This window comes from Lepisma saccharinum, chromosome 28, assembly GCF_977018435.1.
Source record: "Lepisma saccharinum chromosome 28, izLepSacc3.1, whole genome shotgun sequence".
Classification (NCBI taxonomy): domain Eukaryota; kingdom Metazoa; phylum Arthropoda; class Insecta; order Zygentoma; family Lepismatidae; genus Lepisma; species Lepisma saccharinum.
The window spans coordinates 23,550,403-23,574,060 of NC_139256.1; the positions used below are offsets into that span (position 1 = coordinate 23,550,403).

The 23,658-nt window shown below is 37.8% G+C and overlaps 1 protein-coding gene across 1 annotated transcript in view; it reads right to left on the bottom strand.

The window, feature by feature from the left end:
- Positions 1-23,658, bottom strand: part of LOC145980856 (uncharacterized) — a 91,777-nt gene that overhangs the window by 62,126 nt on the left and 5,993 nt on the right. The window lies entirely within an intron of this gene.

The window sequence follows — 23,658 nt, forward strand, 5'->3', positions numbered from 1 at the left end:
GTTACAGGGTAAGAAAGAGGTTCGTCACGTATTGACTAGTAACTTTAGTGTGTGTGGAAAGTGATAGTAACGTTACAATTAACCAGTAACTTAATTGAGGTCACTACTGAAAAAAACGTTACACTCCTTTTTTCAAAGCAACAACGTTATTTATAGCTGGTATCATACAGACGTTCCGATGTGCAATACCGTGTCCGATGCCGTGTTCCGGAGAGAATAACATAGGTCTCTCGTATAATTGTGCTCGTTACTTTTGTAACGTTACAGTTCTTTTCCTCCACAAAAGTCTGTTTCGAAAAAGTGATACACATATCCGTTACGAATAGCAAATACCGTTATCGAAGGCGTTTTCGAAGAAGTCTCATAATTGTTTGATTTTGATTTGCTGTATTTGACTTCGCTTTTTTTTTGCCACTTTTGGCTAATTCTCGAAGATGGTGATTGGTGATAACAATATGAAATTGATGAATGCACACTCACAAACATCCACGCCCAGGCCGGGATTCGGACCCGGGACCCGTAGCGTTCTCATAATTGTGATCGGCAGCATAGTAACATTACAATATTTTGACACCTTGAAAGTCATTAAGTTATAATACGTATTTTCGTTTTGGATGTCAGTGAAAACATTAAATTGTAAAACAAAACGTTTCATTCGGCGTGACAGAATTCTGGTTATCGGAATTTACTGACTAACTATGTATTTATCACAAATATATTTCTTTTCTGCATACTTAATCACTTTACGTGAATTTGTTCTAATTTGAATATCTATGCAAGATGAATTTTAACATGTGCGTTCACTTTATACAATAGGAAAACAAACGTTTGTTGAAGGAAAACGTTTCTATCTATCTATCTATCTATCTCTCGCTCTCGGTTTACATGTGTTACATCAATTAAAAAAAAATACATTATGTTTTTCGATGAGAATGATTCGTTCTTAGATTAAAATGCTGAAGGACGAAACATAAAGGACCAACCATGGTCGAGCCAAAAAGTCATCCGTGCCACGCGTTCGTCCACATAAGCGAGAGGCAAGCTTTTTCCTATCGGAAGACGAAAAATAATTGCTTGCTGCGCGACCTTGAGAAGGCGAACCGAACTGATAGCAGCAGCACCACGCAAATCGGAAAATCTGAAACTTTGTACACGTGACCTTCGATCACGAAGCATCCGAGTAGACAACGCCCTGAGGCGATATGAAAGGCACTTTTAGCCAGTGGCGGCCGGCGGGTACTGTCAACGTGATCAAGAAATCGAAGAAAAAAAACCTCCGCAATGCCTTGGCCCCCCTCCTTGAGGTTGCCCCACTGGCCAAGATGTATATCCTTGTTTGGTAACGTGGAAAACAGTGTGTTTAAGTAATAACACACTAATACGATTCATCTTCACTCACTAACCTATCTTTAAACACTACAGGACACTTCACTAAAAACACAATTACAAGAGGAAGGGAAAGCAAATCTTCTCACCTTCTCCTCCCCCATGCACACGTATTCCAACTGGACGTTGAAAATATTCTACATTTGATGTAAAAAGAAATTGTCGAAATGCCAAAGGAATTTTTACTTTTATATTTTTAAAAAGTCTGGATGGCCCTCTAGGCGCATCTATCTATTATCAAAATGTTCATTTAACTTCGGAAAAATACTAGGTTCGTTTCTCCAAATGTTGGCAGAAAAGTAGATAGTACCTTTTTCACGAATTACTTCCCCAACGGGTCGTACAAATCCGTCGTATTTAGCGACTTATCTCTGAAGATGGCAACGGTGTCAACACTGAGAAAGTTCCCTCGCTGTGCTAAACGGGCACGGCTGGTGTCTTATGGGCTAACCCCATTGGCTAACACCACCCCCTGCCACCTTCTTCCCGGCTTATGGTGCAAAGGTTACTCGCTGAGACTTCACCAACCCTCTGCACGCGTTTCAACTTGGTTAGGCCAGCTCTTGGGTGGCGCCGACCGCTGCCTCGCCGAGGATACGAAACAGCTGGCGATGCAGTGAGGAGGTTGGGGCGGTTCATATCTAGTCTGTGGTTGGGGCGGTCGTCACGTCAGCTTGACCGATTGAAAGATTCGAATCTCATTGTCTGTAAACTATCAATGTATTAATTTAACAATACTTGGGCTAGGGGCTAGGTATGCATTTCTTCTGAGGGTAGTGCCATGGCACGGCGGCTCTCCCCCTTGAGCCGCCGCTGCTTTTAGCAAGTAGAAAATACGTATAAAGGATGGAATTTGTGTACGAAACAAATGAAACCGCGTTTGCGCAACTGGTCTGTAGCTAGACAGGGCCTTTGGACTCTGAAGTAGGCAACAATTGTATGGAGAGTGATTCTCAAAACTAAGCGAATAAAAGGACAGTACACGTATTTTACAAGGGCCCTCATCTGCTTACAATTTTGAAAATTACTTTCAGTAATTCGTGCCTTTTTGGACAGGAGATGAATTAAACTTTGTGGTGTAGAAACAGACAGAGCGCCTACCACGTTTGAAAGAAGAGCATAGGCAGACATTAAAGTAATTTTCAAGAATGTAAGAACGACAGTCGACATGGACATTGAGCAACGTGTGACTGAGAAATACAATCGGAACAAAGGACAAGATTCTTCAAGAAACAGTAATTTTATAAAACTTCCTATCATTAACTAAGTTCATCCTTTTATCCTCTTTTGTTTCTTCTACTTTTGTATTGTTCTTGTATCGCTTTTCTGCCACTTGTAGATAATCGCGACTATGAACATTAATGATGATCATATTAAATCTATGAAGGGATGGTTACCAAAGAAAACGCTCATGCCCAGGTGTCTACTCGAACTTGAAATGTTTGGTAGAGAGTTTATGAGTGGATCACTCAACGACTTCGGCTTCGAGGATACTGTTTCAGTTGCAACATGCAGTATAATTACGTTTCTACTACTCTCAATTGACCCAAGCATGTGGTATGTGTCCTTCATTTTACTTAAAAAGCCCCCTTGATACATGAGATACTGCAAATAATTTCAGACATGCCGTCGAATTCACATTGCCTGGCACTTTTTTTAAACTAAGTAATGAAGTGACGTGTATATTCATATTACGACTAGCTCGAACTAAAAACTCTTGTGGAATACTGTGTATATGTTATCCTTGTTGAAGTGAGGAACTTCATATTTTGCTAAGAAAATATGTATGAAAAAATATGTTTGTAGCTACTAGAAGAATTCAAATTATTATGATGGAATTTCAACTTGCGTATACTCTTCATATAACGTGGTATATAGTTATCGCAGACGAGGTCTTGTTTCGCAGTCAATTTATTTTTAGTTGAGGAACTCGAGAGTAAGTTGCAAATATTTAATGACCCACGTTGTGGTGTGCTGTTCGATTAAGCAGAATTGGAGTGAGAGAAATCATTCAACACGTCAATTTGTAACTGTGAATGCAAGTTTTCTTTGATTTAGCGGGAAATCAGTCTGCTATTGTTGTAAGTAATAAATGGAAACATATACATTTTCTGCTCGAGTAGGAATCCACAGGCGTTATCCAATCAATCAGTTTCTGTGTTTGAAACTTCTGTCTAGGAAAGCTACATAAAATTTGCTTTTAATAACAGCAGCTTCAAAATAACCTATCCATTCTTGTCATGCCAAGTAATGTTTGATTTTGATTTGTTATATTTAACTTTGGTTTTCTGCCACTTTTGGCTAATCGCGAAGACGAGGATGGGTGATGAAATTACAAAATTGACGAAAGGACATCACAAAGAAAAATGAAAATGATGCATAGGCTGGGATACGAACTCGGGACCTGTGGCGTCGTATTGCGATGTGCTAACCGCTCCGCCACGGAGGTCTGCAAAGTTGTATTTGACCATTGTACATTGTTAATGAAATAAAAACATTACATATACAGTGGCTCACATTAGTAACCGAAACGTAGCATTTTGTTTCATTTCTTCACAATATTTCACAATTAACAACATGTACATAAATATAATCCATTGTGAAATATTTATACGCATTTATTAAAGCTATATTCCCTGTTACGTTTTTCTTTTTTTGTTTAATTTTGGGTGTTTCAGCACTTAGGCTATTTTGCACCCGCCACGTTATACTGGGTCCAGCCCCTTACCACAACAAATAACATAACTGTAAGGTCGCATAACTGAAATATGAAAATATTCTGACTTAGGTTAAAAGCTGAGGCTGTAAAGGGGCACTCAGCACACATGACAAAAAGCAGGAGAACATACAGAATTATACTGGCCAGTCGCCAGAGACTTGTTAGTCAGCAAAAGGCAGCCCAGGGTGTACTACGTGGAACTGATTTTGACGATTGGGTGTATGTACTGCGTGGAAGGTCACCCCTTACACCCCTGTTACGTTTTCAAATCTGAAATTAGTTATTTATATTTGGGTGTGAAAAAAAAGATCACTTTAATATTCAGACAAATCTTGAAAGCCTTCTGTTACTGTTACATAGTTTTTTACCGGTCAACTACAATGCGGGGAAAGAACAATTCATGCTACTTCCTGACTACATCTGTTATGAGTAACTGCATTGATCCCTGACTGAAGTACGAGAAAAATGGGTAACAAAACAAAAAAACAACATTTGACGAACGACAGCTATTTATATTTGCCGTATCTAACCAAAGGGTGTCGGTACGTGCAAGGAAATTGAAAATGTTAAGTACATGTAAGCGTACCGTGCGTAACGCAATAAAACGTAATGAAAAGCAAAATGAGGTAAATTCCGTATCTCAGAAAATTCAACCAAGATAAATGGGAGAAAGAAATGAAGGAGCTTCGGTATGAAAAATCAAGACCCTTTCCTCACCCCCACCCCCTTCTCAAACCAAGGGCTCTGAAAGCAGCTGTGCAACTTGGAGCAGACATTGGGACTGCTTTACAGACGGGATAAAATGAAATGTACTTCCGTTTTCCTACCAACTCAGAAGCGAGTTGGAAACTCTTCATTGCTCCTGTATAGATAAGAAAGTGGGGGAGGGCAGTAGCAGACAAGGCCACCACGGAAACTTGTTTCCAGCAAGCTTTATGTTGGAGTCTTGGCAGTTTGTGGAAGGATTTTGTGTTCTGCCTTCCCCCCCTCCTCTCTCTCTTTGGATTGAAAAACAGGGTGCGACGATTATGCGATGAAATACGGTAATATATAACGATAAAGCTTTATTTGATTGAAGATGATGATAATAATAATAATAATAATAATAATAACCCGTGACGCAACGGTCCGTGAGGGCCACGTCCTACCTACCGACTGCCGGCTTCACTTCCACCTGCCGAGGTTGGAATTATGGGGTGACGCGTGGTTAACAAGACAAGTCTTCAGCTAATCTGTGGTCTTCAGTCTTTGCAGGTTTCCATGGCCGCGTCACGCTACTAATTTGTAGCTCCTCAATTTCCTCACGACGGTGGATGGCCACCAACCCCATACACAGGCCGAAATCTCAGAACCAGGGGTTCCGGGTTCGAATCCTGGCCTGGCCATGAATGTTTGATCTTTGCAAATTAGCCAAAAGTGGCACAAAAAGCGAAGTATAATAAAAGAAAATCAATCAATAAATTGTTTATTGTTGGTTGACGTGAATTGTTAATATGCCTAAACTATTAAAATACTCTAATAGCAGGTTTTCTGTTGCAAATTATTATTTGAATTTTGAGGGCATCCATGACGAAGTGCTTTGCATACTGCTCTATGAAACCGGAGACCCTATGATCGATTGATTGATTGATTTGCTTTATTTTAATTCGCTTCTTGTGCCACTTTTGGCTAAACGCGACGATGAGGATGGTCGATGAAATGATGAAATTAATGAAGGGACACTCACAATGAACACCGAATGAACACAATGCCAAAGCCGGTGTTTAAGCAAGCTGTGCTAACCACTCTACCACGGAGGCCGGAATCCTTCTTAATGTATAGGAGAAATCGTTCTTTGACATCGAACTAAGAACAGTTAATATGCGTCACCTCGGAGTTATTATATTTTAAATTTCGAACAATCAATTGAGATTTATTCTTCACCATTATTTTGTCCACATCAAAACTTCCACACAATAAGATCAATTACACTAAGGACAACAGCATTAGAGTCTATGCTTTAAGGAATGATTAAGCACACAACGATGACGGAAAATAATTCACATGATTAAAGTGATGCATTACATCAGTGAAACATAAATTTTCGGTCATGAAGAAAGATTGAAAAACGCAGGGACACAATAATCGATGTGTTTATTTATTTTATTTCGCTTTTCTTCCACTTTTGGGTAATCACAAAGATAAGTATGAAAGGTGTGTTAAGATGAAATTTGTGAAAGGACAACTACAAACGTAAATGGATAGGACACAGTCCAAACCCCACAGACCATTATACTGACCTTATGTCATGACGCCAGATCCTCGTTAGTGTGCAAAATGCACTCCATGGTCACAATGACGTAAGCATTCGTAGAATTGATTTGTATATCATTCTTTCTTTTTTTCAGAAAAACGCGAGCTAAACTATTGCGCGTTCTGTGATATGTTCATTACTTCTCAGGAACACTCGCGGCCTTCAACCAGTTTTATCCTTAAACAAAATTGCGGGTTAGGATGTTAACAGATACTTCAAAGACAATATCCAAAAAATTACTTGTCACATACGCAGAATGTAAAACATTTTTATTTTCTCGTTTCTTCTACATCCTTGGGGAGTAAAGACGGCTGGAGCGTGGTGCTGGTCATATGACCTCCAAAATGTCCGAACTCGAGAATATGCGACACCCTACTGCCACAAACCCTTAAATGTGCCTTCATGGCACGGTTCTATACGCACGACGAACTTTACCTTACCTTTACTACTACTAAGTACTCATGCCCGGAATTTTTGTATTTTTGATCCCTCATTATGTCTCCATTGCTAACCTGTTTCATTTCCAGTCATGACAGCAATTAGTCGATGCAATAAAAATACGTCAAACTTAAAATGAAACAGGTGTCGGCGCGCACACACACACACACACACACACACAAACACAAACTCAAGGAGAGAGAGAAAGGCGGGGTTGGGGTGGGGGAGGAACACAAAATCCTTCCACAAACTGCCAAGACTCCAACAAGACGCTTTGCCGGAAACAAGTTTGCGTGCTGGCCTTGTCTGCTATTGCCCTCCCCCACTTTCTTATCTATACAGGAGCAATGAAGAGTTTCCAACTCGCTTCTGAGTTGGTAGGAAAACGGAAGTACATTTCATTTTATCCCGTCTGTACATCCGAAATGGTAATCTGGCGGTTAAGAAAGCAACGATGAGTATGAGCGACGAAATGGTGAAACTGATGAAGGGACAATCACAAAGAACACTCCTGCACAGGTCGGGATTCGAAACCGGAACCCCTGGCGTCGTAGCGTGCTGTGCCACTCTACCACGTAATATTTTTTATGTACTCATTTTTAGCTACTTCCTTTGTTCCTTATTTTATTAAGTGTATCCGAATATTAATGTTGCTGCTATGTAAAGTCCAACGTTCATAATTTAATATCTGACTAAATTGTATTTTTTCAAAATTGTTCCACTTTGTATCACACATCTACGATACCGAAGATATTTTTTTAAAAAAAATTCTAACGTTCCTTCATTTAAAATGTGTCTGACATGCCTTAAAATGAAAACGTCTTATCTGGCCAAATATTCGAGAGTCTACCTATTTAGCGAAGCGTTTTTCTGTTGTTTGCGACGTGAACAACGTAACGTCTCGAAGGTAGTGAAGTATAAAGACATTTGTAGACATGTGAGCACTTTTGTTATCATATTCACTGATTGTAAATGTCAAATGATGGGGAATTGCAGAATTACGCCTGTTTATTTGATGGAATTCTAAGTGAAAAAGAAGAGAGGAAATGGAGATATTAATACTAACATTTATTGAACGTTTTATCCTGGATGCGAACCCGGCTTCTTAAAGGTAAGTGATCTCACTTTGTATTTGTTGAATATGTATTTAGTGTACACATTTGTGCCTAATAAAGAAGTCCAAGAAAAATGTATTTTTTAGCTAATACGTTTTAGAATTATTATTTTTTTAAGTATTTGTAGGTGTGTTTTACAACAAAAGAGCATTTCGGTATCAAAGCAGAGGGACACAAGAAAGAAAATGCAAGGGCATTAAATGAAAACTCCTTAACTTCATTAGGGGTAACATCTGAAATAAATAAATCAATAAATAAATCTAAGCGTACATATGGTGAGACATGAATCCATAGGGACAAAAGTATATTTTTGGTGAAATGGATTAGAATCACTGCGTGCACCCTAGAAAGTTTGATAAAACACCTCAAGTGTTTTTCTTAAGAGAAGTGTAATACTACCAAATAGGACCTCTGGCAAGAAATCGCTAATAGGCGGTGTGTGCCAAACAAAGAAGACGACGACAACCTATCTCCAGTTCTCAAGGGCATTTAGTGGAATGAGTGATTATAAAGTTTTATTTTGGATTTGTTCAGTAATATGGTGCAGGCGATAATCGTTCAGGTGTGTATATGTATATGATTAATTGAATTAGGTTATTTTACTTACCTTTTTGTCATTTTAGTATATATATATACTAAAGCAAGATATATATATATATATATATATATATATCTTGCTTTAACCCACGGAAATAACTATTTCTGCTTCTGCATTTTTCAGCAGTGTACAAATACGCCACAAGCTGCTTCTACATGGAGCCAATCAGATTCGCAGTGTTCGATTTAAGGGAGGGGTAGGAGGTTAGAACTACATTTTACAGCGGAGGTAGATGAAGAAATTGGGATCCTTAAAACTAGCGTGAATGGGAATCTCGGTCTTTTACGATTGGTTACAATGGAAGGAGAAGGTTCTTCGCTATCCAAGGGAAGAAAGAGAAAAAATCCCGTTCGCATGTTTTTCTCCTTTGATGACATACGACGAGAATCTCACTGTCTTATTCCGGGCTGCGGAAAGAAAGTTGCGGTAAGTGCAATCTTCGGGCAGGTTGAAATGTTTCAGTTCTCGCCGTAAATTCCGTTATTTAGGATTTCAGGATGGGACTTATCTTAACTTGTCGAATCTCATAGCCGTCCTAGACCGAAGCCACCTTGATCGTGTTATTACTATTTAAACATCATAAGTGTTTTCTATCTTATAAGTTACATTCTTCCTCTCAATTGTTCTGCCAGTGAGGGTCAACGTAGAGAACGTGGTCTCGAAAAAGGAAACTGAAAACAGCTCGTCTAAATGTCGGAGAGCCTTAGTTTAGAGTGCAATGGGGTTATACGTCGTATAGAGCGACCACAAGGGGAAAAAAAACGCCGAAAAGTGTACGCACAGATTTTCCTTCTTCCATTCAGCTCTGGCCATAAGAAAGCATGCTTTACTGTGCCCCTCTCCTCCACGCGAGAGTACGGTGCACGCGAGCCGCGAGTCTGCTCAGGTTTATATCCTTGTGGTCCCACAGTAGTTTCTGTTCATTTCTGCAGGAATTCAATCTTATCATAAAAAACTAACTAAACTTTTTGCTCTGATTGTCGTGGATTAAAAAAATGTTAGGATGCAGGCGAAAGGAAATGGAAAATAATTAACGTTTGTAAATTACACGTAGGATTGTGCACGAGTGCACTCTTGCTCACACATCACATTCTGCTATGAGCCAGCGTATTTAAAGGTGCTTGAAGACTATGGGCAGATCTTTTCATGTCTGCAGGTTTGCCTTGGGAAAATTCAAATGCCTAGTTTCAATACATTAATTAATTTAACTTTATTTGGGATTCTATGAAATTATTTGCATGGAGGTGCATATAGAAACGTTCATTTCATCATGTTAACGTTTGAAAGCAACTGATATAGTCTGACCGTGGGCAATAGTTGCTTCGGCATTTCAAAACTCGGCTCCATATGCATGTGTGGGGGGTAGAGGAGTATTTTATTTCCTATTTCGGCAATTTTACGTAGCTTTCCTACCTCTTCAGTTATTTACTATGTTGAGGTTGAATAGATATTGGGACAAACTCAATGGTACGTCCATACCTTAGCCAGGGTTTCAAATAGCAGCTTAGCTGATCAGTCACGGAGCAGGCAACGACTTTAGTCTTTACGGTGTTCTTCAAGCAGCAATTTTAGTATGGTGTCTTGATACTAATTTTTTCATGGCCATTATTTTGTTGGCCGTGACGATATAAGTTGTTATTGAACATTGTATCTAAAACTCAAAGTTTGCTGATTTACGTGAATGCTGAACTCTTACTCCAAATTGAAATGAATGCAATACTCCTTGACTACTAAAAAGTGATAGCGATACTTGAAGTGAAGGTCGGCTTCCCCGATGTCGCAGTGGTAGCGTCGTCGCCTTGTATTCCAGGGGTCCCGGGTTCGATACCCGGTGGAGGCACACAGTGGTTCGGATCCAATTTTATAAACTGTAGGTTCAGTTCCGATTAGCCTTACTGTGCATAAAGTCTGACTGTTAAACGTGACTCAGTCTTACAGATAAGAATTAGAAGTGGAAAAATGTCGATTTACTTCAAATACCCTTCAGAGGATTTTTTTTAACAAAACTGAAAACCGCATTTTTGTAGTTACGTTCGTCTGATTCCCGTAGGACGATAGGTGAAATACGTTTCCCGAGAAATATTTGAAAGGAGTTGTGTTAAGATGTCAAGCATGTAGCCCACAGCCATGCTGTATGATGAAAGCATAGAGGATAAGCCCCACACTTAATCTAGGTTCACAACAAAGATAGCGACTGAGAGGCCTAGCGTAATGAAAGGCAAGGAAAACTGTTAATCATTGGAAGAGACAATGAGTTTCATGTTTAGATCATTCTATCATATGTATAATTAATGAAATTGCTTATAAAAATAAAAAATGGTACAAAATGCTTCAAAGTAATTGAAAATATCGTCTCCAGGAAAAACCGAGAAAAGGAATACGCCCATTCAAACTGCAAACCTCGATTTGCATACTATATAGAAGGAATTTCCACCACATACTTGAAATTAGTTTGAGAAAATCTAAAATACGAGGAATCCCTATTCTCGTGTTGCTATTTCCTGTCAAATAAGAGGCTGTTGCGGTCTACTTCCGCGCTATACATTGAAGAAACAACGCTTTATACTCCGAAGTAGATACCAATGGTTCATGGACGCCCGCATTTTTTTTCAGGGAAGGGCAAGCAAGGTAGTTTTTTCCAGGGGGGGAAACAAGGTGCATGTCCTACACCATAAGTGTTGTCTTTTAAAAAAAAACATTACTTTAATTTGAAGTTATGTTCATGCAATAATTAACATATATTATTGTAGCTGAAATGACATTATATGTGATATATATATATATATATATATATATATATATATATAATTTTTGGTTGACTTTCATTTTCCAGGGGGGTCGTCCACCCCTTGCCCCTCTTTCGGACGTCCTTGCAAAGGTTCTATTTTTATTTCGCGTCTACCACTGTTAATCGCGATGATAAAGGATGCGATAGATGATGGAAGTGGTATAAAGACAATATCTTCTAGTCCAGGTTCTAATCAGACTTTAGACTTCGCATTGTATTACGCTAATTAATTTGCCACGGGATCGGCTACTTTGTGTTTGTCTGCTCATCAAATGATTAATTAGTTATTCAAACTCTATAGGTAGCAAAGCGATATAAAATAACGAAACGGAAAAAATCCACTTGACGTCTTGTAGTACTATCATCAACCTACAATTTCATGCTCACAAATCCACACAGGAAACTTCTTGTGGCATTAGTTTTGCGGAATGGCCTTGGGAAATAAAGATCGCCCATTTCCTTGTTCAGCTCTAGACAATTCAGGTGCCTTATCGAAGCTGCTCTTGAGCACGCAGGGTTTCTAACCTACTTCGCCGTAATTCAGTTGTTGTATCTTGATCAATATGCTGCATTGAACATTCCACTCAGAAATCCCATCCAATTCAACAGGGCGAGCTCACTACCATCCACTATGTGTAGGGTATTCTATAGTATTTTAATCAGGCGTAAAAAGTGCTGGGATTCCAATTTGTGACTAATCTCCATACATTAAGCATATTGTTATATAATGACAGTTAGTGGTCTCCATATATTTACGTATATGGGTATATTGTACGAATACACAAACTCGCACATAGATTTTACTTTGATATTAATTCTTTCAGTATGAATAAAACTATTTTCTTTATAGGGAGATCATAGTGGTAACCTAGAGAAACATATCAAGCGGAGGCATCAAGATAAGCTGTCATTTCTGCAGAAGAAGAAAATGAGAAATGCTATCTCTAGTAATCCGAAAGCCAATATTCTCCTAAATGTAAAGATGACCGCAGACATCCTCAGGCAGTCTTGCATCCGACTCATCTCGGAGCACGGACGTCCTTTTTCACTGATGAATGACCAAGCATTTCAAGATATAGTGAATCCTCTTTTGGAAGCGATGCCAGCTTCTGACAGGTGCGTATTTTCATCAATGTCGTCAGATTGTCCTTTACATGTATTCCTTAGTATGTTCACATTGTATACGAATGAAATTATTTTCATTGTTAGTAACGGACAGTCTTAATCAGTGTTCGGAAAGTTACTAGAGTCAGTTGCTTGGTTCAAAAACTAGGTTCGGTGCAGCTACTCAATTTAAGAATAACTTACTTTTGCAGTTACTTTCTGTTGGATATTTTATTGCGAAAAATTGAACACACCCAATGATCATTAATTACAAGAAAATAAATATTTAAGAAATTTTATTTTGGATTTTATGTCTGTGGTATGTCATCGCATTGTAATATTATGACAACAATCAAGATTAAACCAAACACTGAAGTTTTAATGAGCAACTAGAAATGACGAATTGCAACAAAGCGTGGATGTCCTAAATTCAAAATGGAACGAAGCCCAGCTTTCTTGCCTTAGTAGGAGATTCCGAAAAAAAAGGGAAACAAAAGCGTCCAGAAAAGAAATAGTTGGAAGCTAAACTACCCCTCTAAGAGAAAGGCCCTTAAATCAATTTGACGTATACAAACAAGACTAATTATTCAAATGCCAACAACTCTAAGCTGATTTTTCAAAGGATGACGCTTGGTCCGCGCATAGTCCATCGCAGCTATTTCTGGCTTTCAAGACAGAACCCACTCCTTAACTAGCTCAACTACTGTCCTCGCGTAGCTGGGCAGGACTGAAATTTTGGAGGGCTCCCACCAGGAATTTAACCCTGGACCGCTAGCGCCAAATGTTAAATCACTAATAATTTGGCTACGCGGGAGCCCATAGTTGAAACAGTGTTGCGAAATTTAACTTTTTCCCCCAACGCTACAAATTTTAAAGTTAAAAATTTGTCTTAAAGAATAGTAAAAGTAACGTCATAAAGTTACATCTATTGCAAAAATGAAACTCTGCTACGGTTACAGCTACCTTCTTTAGTTAGAATTCCTTAGAAATTCATTTCAGGTTACTTCAAATACATTGATTTTATTGATCCAGCCTCATGTAATGAAGGTAGAGAGTTCTGTATATCCTTACAATGTTTAGAAGGAATGCAATTACGTTAAGTTAGTTTTTCAAATAACTGTAAAACTAGTTACTCACTGACATAATCATGAGTAATTTCAACTGCAACAGTTACTCTTTGAATAAGTAAACTAAGTATAACTGTCTGGAAAAGTAATTTTCTGAAGACTGATATGTATGAGACACATTTTTTCATCAAATGATATTTAACACACTTTTGTACACTCAAACAAAACTAATTAATATAAGGTTTTCAAATATTATGTCAAATTTTCCTCAATTTTACAAAGTTGTTACATATACAGTGCGTTCGTTTTAAACTCTTATAACACAGGTTAGGTCGGAATATGTAATATAAATACTGTATAATTGTCTGCATGCTAGACGTTACGGGACGAAAGTGCCGGCATCTGTCCCATATCACGTGCTAACTCTGCGCAGAGACAAAACAAACTCACTGTACTCCATATGCCTAGAGACAGGTTATGCTAACATTCTGTAGCTTTCCAGTGCTGGATGGAACTGAGCATGCAGTACAACTTATTTAGATATCCCCTATATACTATTGTTAATATATTTTAGAAAATAAAAAAAATATAGGTGTCACATATATCCTTTTCACAGCCTTAGGTATATCTGAATGAAGCAAAAAGACCTATTGCCAAAGCCCAGTGCTGTGACCAGGGAGGGTGGTGTTATAACTTCCTCATTAGTTCAAACTTTACTAAAGAGCGTTGATTGCATCAAATAACACTGTTTATTGCATGCAAGCTGCGTTAGTTTCTAGACACACTGATAGAGGTTAACCTATTATGGTTTTAAATAACAATCTTTTTCACTTTCACCAAAAAAGTGTTCTGCTTTCTCATATTTGTAGCATTTGCCTAGTTGATGAAAGCTTGATAATATAATTAATTCATACTATTTGAAAAATATTTTTAAGAATTTTAATTCTATTTTGGGTTTGAAACAAATGTCTTGAAAATTTCAAAAATCAAGAAACAACTTATCAATTAAGGATGAAAGCAAATTTTATTCTCTGCAGGTTTATCGTGAACAAGGAAGGTGTACGGAACATGCTATTCAGTCAGGCCCAGCAGATCAGAGAAACAATACGCGGCGAAATGGAGGGAAAATTGATACATCTAAAAGTTGATTCTACTTCGAAAAATGGACGATCATTCTTTGGTGTCAACGTTCAGTTTGTTGTAAATGGGGCTCTCCAATTGCGTACTTTGTCAGTTCAAGAGTTATTTGTGTCTCAAACAGGTAGCAATTTGCGTTACGAATTGTTGAACATTCTGGATAAGTATAATGTGCCCGTGGAGAATATATATAGTTTAACTACAGACACTGGAGCAAACATGATTAAAGCCGGGAAACTTATTGGGGAAGATCAAGAAACACAGATGTCTAATATTTCTCAAGACACTTACGAAGATGAAGATATTGAAATGGAATTGACGAGTAAAGATTATCGTCTCCAATCCGTTCGTTGCGCGTCGCATACTCTTCATTTAGTCGTAAATGATGCTCTCAATTCCATTCCTGAAGTTAAGGATATTATTGTGACATGTCAAGCAGCATGCCGTGTCTTACGATCGCCTACAGCACGGCGTCAATTGAATGCAGAATCACTGCCGGTACCATCCCTTGATGTCCCGACAAGATGGAACAGCACAAATGATATGCTCCAGTCACTTTTTACACTTAAAAAGTTCATAGGGGATTACTATCAAGAGCAAGTTAAAATAAAGCAAGAAGACTGGATATACATTGAGGCTATTTTGACGTCACTGGAACCAGCCAAAGTAGCCACAAAGAGGCTCCAAGAAGAACAGATTCTACTTGGCGACTTCTACGGGATATGGCTGGAGTGTCGCCTTAAAACATCAACAATCAACACAGACCTTGCACGCCACATAGTAGAGGGCATGGACAAACGAGAAAAACAAGCATTATATGTCAATAACGAAGAGAGACTTCCATCATTATTTGAGTATCCAGGATTTCTTGCTTCTATTTACATGTATCCCAGGTACTTTTCTGTTTTAAGTGAAGAAAACATCCATGTGGCGAAGGTGTATCTCCAGAAGTTGTGGTTAAGACTTGAACACATGAAATCCTTATCAGTGTGTGGAGAGGTAAAGAAACAAGAAGATTCCAGCACTGAAGATGATGACAGTGACCATGTCACAAACTACTTAAAGAAACAAGATTTATTGCGGCGGAATACCATATCTGCACCAAAGTTTAATATTGCGTCATTATTGGACACTTACTTTGTTTCAACTCGAAGACTGAAAAGGACTGAAAATGTTCTAAATTTCTGGGAAATTAGAAAATCAAGTTGTCCCGAATTGTACATTTTGGCTTGTATTGTTCTCTCTACTCCTGCAACACAAGTTAGTGTCGAGAGACTCTTTTCATCTCTGAAATTCATACTAAACCCACTCAGGTGTAATATGGCAACCGAAATTATTGATGACATACTTGTTATTAGAAATAATTATATTTTCATGAAAAAAAATCTAACTAAATCTTCATTAAAAAGCAATCTCAGAAATAGCAGCACAGAATTGACTACAAACATTGTAGCAAACTTTGTGGAATCCAATGATACACCACAGAAAGATCTTGTACAACATGTTGAAAATGTGGGGAATATTACTGTCTAGATTAATAATGTATATAATTACTTGATTTTTTTTGTGATCTTATAGTTCATTATACATAAGTAGCTGTAACCAAAGAAAATCTTTTCAGAGGTTCCATAAGAAGTAATTTAATTAAAAGAACAATTTTGCTCGTACTTGTTTAATGTTTCCTAGTAATTAATAAATTTAGTTTTGAGTAGCTGTCTTACCTGTTCACAAAATTGCACAGATATACTGATGTTATACAAGAGTATGAAATATATTTTTATTCATGTCAAATTTGTGGAATTCTGTTTAGTTTTAAATTGACACCTGAAGGAAATGACAGTGTATTTGCTTTGTTTTGAAAGATACAAAATTTCTCTAGTTTTTTAAGTAATAAGGTCTTTTTTTTTCCTTGTTTTAGAATTTACCTTGGAATGATTAAGAGAATAATAAAGATATTCAACAAAATTTTAAAAACTGTTTCAATATATACTTTTCAGAACCTCCGTTCTATTCTTATGCTTATACAGTACGAATGCATACTTTAAATATATGTATATTTACATTTTTTAAAAAAAAATTGAGCTTCGATGTTGTAGGGAGTTGAATATATGGCAAATATTGTTATTCCTTGGTTGGTGAACAAATCCTAATTTTTTTTTATTGTATTAATTCCCATGATATCTGTTTCTTTGTGAGAGATTAGTGTAAATTTTTAGATTTTTTATGATAAATTTGACAGCCATTTTAGAATGTACCTCAAAATGTAACATTTAGAGCACATTACTCAGGAACACCACTCAATAACAGACGTTACTGTTAGCCTCCTAATATGTAACCTAAAATCAATTCTTGTTTTTCAAACACGCTACTTCCTAAGGTTAAGTTTAGTTCTCTTGTTATAAAATTCTCTTAATAAAATATCAAAAAATGGCAACATCATTGTCATTATCTTGTCTAAGTAATTATTGCATGGCATCTGATAAATTATCAAAAGACGCACGCAAATGCAAATTAATGTACATTAATTACCTTGATGGACGCACGTGTCTGCCTGTGTGTGTATCCAAATCAGCATGTTACTTTCTAATGTTCTGGACAATGAGTTTTTGAAGAATGGAAACCGAATAGTCAATCACTCTACTACCAAATCATCCCGTGTAACAGCATGGAATGTAAATGGAGATGACAAATAGCATCCACATATCTTTTGAACTTGACTCATTTTGTTAGAATCAGTCGTTCCACATGTCTTATCGATACCTCAAAAATACTGAACCCACAATTGTAATATTAAAATGGGCTCCAATAACTATCAAAGTTTAATTTTTGCATGGCTGAGTTGGGGTCATGTAAATTCTTGTCCTCGCTAAAGTACAGTATGCGTACGTTGCACAAGACTATATAAAAACAAAGTAAATTTGTTACACACACATAAGTGCGCGCCCGCAATTGCATAGCTGAAAGTCTACTGAACACACACACACATCAACTTTCGAGCACTAACGATGACCATTGCCATAAGCACAATCTCTGGCGTGTGTCCAAACATGCACTTCTATGTTCACTATCTAGTAGTAGCAATTTATGGTAGAAATCAATGGTCACTAAAAGTGCATGTTACAACGTCTGCCCACACCTGGGAGTTAGGAATGGAAGACATCGCCATTATGTTATTAAGTGTCCTGTTCAAAATGTCCTTACTTTTATTTTTAAGAAATTTGCCAGAGAACGAAGCGCGATAGTTTTCAATTACATAGAAAATGATGCACCCCCTCAGAGGAGTAACCACAAATTCTTGTCTGCGGGGGGAGTACTTGGATAAACTATTAATAATAGTAGTAATAATGGCACTATTATTATACGTACACAATTTATATAGCCTATATTAATACATTACATAATGAATTCATTCGCCCCACAACAAACAACAAAAAATATGCCTCTGAAATGTGTGCGCTTCTTCTCCCCCAAACAATTGTTCATACATTTAAGACTCAACTGTTTGTAATAGTCTGACGTACTTACTTCTTGTTACTTCTCCCTCTGGTAATTTACAATGCATTACAGAAAATAAATTGCTAGCGAAGCGATCAAGAAAACTTTTAGATCCAAATTTTTGCAAACTGAAAACAATATTGATTTAATATGGCGCAAAAAAATCATGGAGGCCCATGACATTCTCTTTTACATTTTTTTTTCTATTTACATCGTTCGGCGTCCAGGGCTGACTGCCGCCGTCCCCTATACATCGACCACAAGGAAAAAAACCTTGGGACGAAAAGTCCCCGCGCAGCTTTCCCTTCTTCCCTCCACCTCGGGCCATAAGGAAGCATGGTCCACTCTCCCCCTCCCCTACAAGCGGGAGTATGGTGTACAGGAGTCGTGGGTCTGCGCAGGTTGTTTTGCTCATGGTTCCACTATAGCTAAGGGTTTGAAATTGACAAGACTGTAAGAAAAGCAGATATTGCGAGCGAAACGAGCTAGACAATTTTATATAACTTTATTTACATTTGTATAAAGATATAAATCGAAAGGGGGCAATTGCCCTTCTGTGCCTCCTTGCAGATGCTCTTGACCGTCTGGAAGAAATAATGCACGAAAGACGTGAAAACTAAATCCGTCTTTAGTATCGTTTTGTCCTGCAACTCTTAGATTCTGCAACCTTTCTTTCCATAGTTCAATGTTTGCAACCTTACCCCTTAGAATTGATTTCCGTCCAAGGTTGAGGCCCAATCTCCCCCCCCCCCCCTGTGGTTGCGCCACTGCACCTTCTTTAGCCGTAGTTGTTTTGTGAACTTTCATTGGCTTAAAAATACTTCATTTTCTTCAAGAGCATAATATAGTTTAATAACCGGCGATAAAATTCCTCTCCCCTAACTTTCTGGATTAAAGTATAATAATATAGGGGCATGGAAATCTGAAAGGGGGGTGCGGATGGCCACCTCTCTCCTTTAGAAAACGAATGTCAGCTAAAAGTATATATTTCACACGTATAATTTGATTCCAGTCATAGTAATTTACATTAATTATTATAATGGGTATGCAGGAATGCGATAATTTCGAATTCAAGTGGTGTTTCTTGAGGGGGCAACACTATTATCGGGGTAATATGCCCCATGGAAAAATACCTCGCTTCTCTCTCCGTCGAAAATATCTGCAGACGTCCATGATTAGGGCGGGGCATTAACCCCCCCTTTGGACTTCGTGCGCACGCCTATGGCTACTCATTTCTACACTACATGGAAGGTTTATTCAATTTCGAGCCAAAAGTGTAATTTTCAAATCAGGGTTTTTAAACGTCCACGAACCCATCAACTAATGGGTTCTATTGGGTTCCGCAACAATACCGGAACCTGTTCTATCACAGTGTAAATTCGGTCCAAGTTGCGTATTGTTTCATTTCAAATATGGAACTTAGACCGTCTTTAAATTGATCCGGAACGAAGGACCCTGTGCCGTATTTCAATTGATCCAGAAAAAAGGTTCCTGGAACTTATTTAAATACCTTAAACATAAAAAGGCTCTTTACGGTCCAGATCCATTTATGCTTGCTAATATTCCCTGCTGAACCTGAATTGAATTGATTTAAAATTCCTGATCCTTTAACAACCCTGGTGGAAATTCATTAATTTACAAACAACCATATTTTTAACGAAACATTAATCCCACACAATATACTGAGTTATTTTTCGCAATGTTCCAATGAATGGCAAGAGATTTGGGCTATTCCTTTTTCTTCCTTGATGTTTAATAGATTATATTTGTCACGCACCTATAACGTTACTAGCAAACATTTGTGAATTGTTCTTTCCTTGTAACGTTAACATCTACCATACTGAATTTATTTACGTTCCTTATGCAGATGGTATGTACCCAACTGCATTTTGTTCCGTTCCGCTACAGTGGTTTACATTTTGTTACATTCCTATGTAACGTTAATTAACCATATTGCCTTTCACTTCGTTCCGTTACGGAGGATTGCATTCATTACGTTCCTATGTACCGTTATTTACTACCATGTTGCATTTCGTTACGTTTTTTTGTAACGCTAGTATATACCACAATGCATTTCGTTACTACGTTCCTTGTATCCTTGTAACGGTAGTATATACCATATTGCATATTACGTTATGTTCCAATGTGCTCATTTCGTTCCGTTCCTTTATAACGTTAATATCTACCATAATACATTTTGTTACGTTCTCTGTAACGTCAGTCTGTAACATATTGCATTTCGTTACGTTACATGGGTACCAGCAGCTGAACCATACTCTTCCTCCTACAAAATGGAACGTAACGTGTAACGCAAATTGGGTACGTTACGACTCCCTGATCCACATTGCTGTATTTAGCGGGGCGCTCCACAAAAGAGATGACTAAGCATTATGAAAAGGGATATCATTACATCCAAATAAGCAATCAGAAATTGCCTACATTTGTGGCGGAGTTGTTGTCACAAGCGATACGACGCCAGGGGTCCCGAGTTCGAATCCTGCCCTAGTAATGGGTGTTCTTTGTGAGGGGTGTCTACCAGTCAAGAAATCAACAGTTAGGTCAAGAATGTCAAAAAAGTTGAGAAATGATCATGTTTTGAAAAAGTTTTTTTTTTTTAAAAAAACGTTTTTCGGGTTTATTTGGTTTTTTTCGGGTTTAATTGGGTTTTTCGGGTTTAATTGGGTTTTTCGGGTTTAATTGGGTTTTTCTGTTTTAATTGGGTTTTTCGGGTTTAATTGGGTTTTTCTGTTTTAATTGGGTTTTTCGGTTTTAATTGGGTTTTTCAGGTTTAATTGGGTTTTGTCGAGCTTTTATAAATAAAATGTGAAAACGTAATATAATTCACAATTGTAATTGCCGCCTAACCTACCCACCGTCCGGCACACCAACTAGTAGACCAGAACAAACTGCTAAACCATAGAAATGTTTATTTTTTATCCTTTATTCTTTTACGATTTCCTGGTTACCCTGTGCTTCTGTGGATAGCAAGTTCGTATGTTTGAATTGATATTTGTCTAAAGTACCTGCAGAATGTACAGCTTAATATAGACCTATGTAATTTCTTAATAAAGATTAAACTTTTTATTGGTGAACTGAGCTCTGACATTTCATTCTACTTCATTTCAATATTACAAATGTGCATTTTAGATAGCAAAGTTAATCTCGAGTTATAATGACAGTTGTGATCGCATTCTAAGATTGATTGATTTGATTGATTTAATTTATTTTACTTCGCGTTTTGTGCCTCTTGACTAATTTGCGAAGATGAAATGGATGAATGGACATTCACAAACAACCAAGCCCGAGCGGGATTCGGAACCCGGGACCCTTGGCGTCGCAGCGCGATGTGTTAACCACTCTGCCACAGAGTCCGGCGATCGCATTCTAAGAATCTAAAATGCAATCTCCTTAGTGTACACCTCTATGACATTCCTTCATTTCAGAAATCATTGAAATACCAAAGTTAATAATAAAAACCACTGGGTTTTAAAATGTTTTTTTTTTCAAGTGGGCCCTGGAAACTATATTTGTGGTTAAGAATTTTTGCTATTTTTTCTTGCAGTATAATGAATTTACATTGTTATATACCTGTACTGGGATTTGATAAAATTGAATATTTTGGAATCTAAAATAATTGTATTGAGTTGTGGATAAAATGTTTTCATATTGTTTCTTAAGAATTATATTTTTCTATACATGAAGTTTGATGAAGTCTGAAACATTAATTTTTACATGCATTAATAATTAAAATAGGCCTAAATTTCTTGTTATAGTACAGATACAGTTTTCATCTTAACCGGCCTAGTGGTAGGGGTCTCTCATTAAATGAAAATATCTATTGGATTTGTTATTTTGGTAGACACCCTGTATTATCCGTACCAGTCGAACGAGAACAAGTCTCTGCGCAAATAGTGACACGAGATGGCTCCACCAATGAAAAGTGAGACAAACGGGATTGTGTAATGGGCGACGGGATTTTCCCGATTTCCTCTGATATGCAGAGTTGCAAACTTTTGAAAAGGATAATATCGAACGCACATGGCAAAAGGACCATATTATTGTCTCCATCTCCGTACGATTGGTTTAAGAATGTCTTAGGGAAATATTAGGGATAATACTACAAGAGCAAATTTTGAAAAGCCGTGCATTTAGCGTGCGGACTAAGGTCTGGACCGTACATCCGTACATGTACGGTCAGGACCGTACGGTTGGCAACGCTGCGTTTTCACCACTCGATTTTCCTCCTCTGCCGATATGCGCGGCCCTACTCTACAGATAGCTGGGACAGGGTATATATGTGGGTTGCGTCCCCCTCCCCTCCGCTCTGAATGTGGCGACCAAGTATTAAAATTCCCCTCTCAAAGGGAAGGGCCAGTTCCAGCCCCCTGTCACTGGACAGGAGCAATCACGTGATAGATTATGCATTTGATTATCTGTGTGGGGGTCACGTTCACAGAAAAGTAAATGCATCAGTTGAAATAATACATATAGGGGTGCGCCCTTTCCCATGGCGCCAAATGTCAACCTCCCTTCCACGTAGTGCAACTTGAACTGCAGACTACCGTGGCCCTGGCGTCTCTATCAACCTCCATAGGTCTCGTGAGTGCGTCTACTCCTAAACAACGATACTCTACATTCTACACGTAGACTATTTTATACACGTAGATTACGTAATCTATGTAAACAACATGGCGAAAAGTGATCACTTAGCAAAGGGCGCCTTGGAAGTAAAACAAAATTATACTGAGTATCAGTTGCTGATGTGTAAGGAGAACTTTTCATACGCTCTGTTCCAAATTCGAACAATTTCTCACCTAGCAAAAGAACCTAACATACGAAATATTCTAGTGTTTTATGGGAAAAAGACTAATTTTGCCTCACGACTGCCATCTGTTGTTATTTTTGCATACTATTTATCTTCTTCCATAGCTGATGTTAGAAGAGAAGAGAAATTTGTAGTAAATATTGTTCTTTTCATTTCGTTAGGAACCAATATAGTTGAAAATGTCATCCTTTCATGAAACCCTTGAAAATTAATTTTAATGCACTTTAGATTGTCTCCATAGTCTATGTAAACTACAACCCAATGTAATCTACGCGTAGATTACGTGTAGACAACGCATGTAGACGTGAACTTATAGTGTACGGCACATCAATGTTTGTGATTGTCCTTTCATCCCTCTCGTCATTCATCGTCATCTTCGCGATTAGTCAAAAGAGGAAGAAAACCGATATAAAATAAATAAATCAAAAAATGCATAAAGTCTGTAGCTCAGACCAAATGTTTAACTGCATCACCGAGAAAGATGCAGCAAGGTACATCAGTTGATGCATTAAAGAAAAGGTCTACATTGCTCCATATGATGCGTTTTGGCAATTTCTTTACAAATGATTTAAAAAATGCATCAGACTTTAAAGTTGATTCTTAGCAAAGGCTAAAAGCACACTTTAGTGATTTGATACATGCGTTTCTGATGCATCAAATAATTTGATGCATTTTGTTTTCAGTTTGTAACAC